The sequence below is a fragment of the Meles meles genome, chromosome X (assembly GCF_922984935.1).
Source record: "Meles meles chromosome X, mMelMel3.1 paternal haplotype, whole genome shotgun sequence".
In the NCBI taxonomy this organism is placed as follows: Eukaryota; Metazoa; Chordata; class Mammalia; order Carnivora; family Mustelidae; genus Meles; species Meles meles.
This window is the reverse complement of record NC_060087.1, coordinates 36,575,818-36,577,277: the sequence shown is the minus strand read 5'-3', so window position 1 is coordinate 36,577,277 and position 1,460 is coordinate 36,575,818. Positions and strand designations below refer to the sequence as shown.

The 1,460-nt window shown below is 37.7% G+C and overlaps 1 pseudogene; it reads left to right on the top strand.

Moving 5' to 3' along the window:
• The first annotated feature begins 419 nt into the window (after positions 1 to 419).
• LOC123935197 lies at positions 420 to 1,189 on the top strand (annotated as a pseudogene).
• The last annotated feature ends 271 nt before the right edge of the window (positions 1,190 to 1,460 follow it).

Below are 1,460 nucleotides of genomic sequence, written 5' to 3'. Positions count from 1 at the left end.
CCTGCTTCCTCCTCTCTCTCTGCCTGCCTCTCTGCCTACTTGTGATCTCTGGCAAATAAATAAATAAATAAATCTTTAAAAAAAAACAAAAAACAAAAAACACAACACAATGGGTCTTAAAAAACACCAGAAAGGGTTGCAAACATTTCAGCAAGGGTCTCAAAGAAGTTAGGAAGGGTCTCAATGTTATCAGAAAGAGTCTTAAACAAAACAAAAAGGGTCCCAAAGATGTGAGGAAAAGTCTCAATGTCCTTATATACGTAAGGATGAGTCTCATAGATCAGGAAGACACTCATGTCAGGAAGAGGGTCAAATAAGTCAGGAAGACTCTCTGAAACAGGTGGAAACGGTCAAAAACACGTCAAGATGGGAAGTCAGAAAGAGTCTCAGAAAAAGAAGGAAGTGTTCCAAGCAGAACCATGGCAGTTGGCAAGATCAAGTGCTTTATAAAAGATAGCAAAAAGGGAGCCAAGAAGAAAGTGATCCAATTTCTAAGAAAGATTGGTATGATGTGAAAGCACCAGCTATGATCAATTAATAATAAATATTGGAAAAACACTCATGACAAGAACTCAAGGAACCAAAAACTGCATCTGATGGCCTCAAGGGTAGCGTTTTTGAAGTGAACCTTGATGACTGAAGAATGGTAAAGTTGCATGTAGAAAATTAAAGCTAACCACTGAGGGTATTCGGGGCAAAGACTGCCTGACTTACTTCCATGGCATGCATCTTATCTGCGACAAAATGTGCTCCATAGTCAAAAAATGGCAGCCCACAATTGAAGCTCATGTTAATGTCAAGACTACTGAAGGTTATTTGCTTCATTTACTCTGCGTTGGTTTTACTAAAAATTGCAACAATCAGATTTGGAACAGCTCTTATACCTAGCACCAACACATTTGCCAAATCCAGAAGATAAAGTAAATCATGACCCTAGAGGAGCAAATGACTTAAAAAGCAGTGGCCAATAAATTGATTCTAGATAGTATTGGAAAAACAAAGAAAATGTTTGCCAGTGTATTTATCCACTCTATGCCATCTGTTAGAAAAGTAAAAATGATGAAGAAGTCCAAGTTTGAACTGGGAAAACTCAGGGAGTTTCATGGTGATGGTAGAGTCTTGAAAAATTACTGGGAATGAGGCAGGTGCTAAAGTTGAACAAGCTGATGGATATGAGCCACCAGTCTGAAAACCTGTTTAAAATTCAGGCCTTTAATGGTGAGAAATAAAAAGTCTTATTTGTGACAAAAAAAGAAGGAAGGATCTCAAACATGTCAAAAAGTGTCTCAGTCAGACCAGAAGACTCTCAAATAGTAAGGAGGAGTCTTAGACACCTCAGGAAAGGTCTCAAGCAAGTCAGAAATAGTCTCAAATATGTCAGACGGAGTCTCAAACAAGTCAAGAAAAATCTCAAATAATTCTTGAAGAATCTCAAATAAGTTAAGAAGTGTACTAAATAA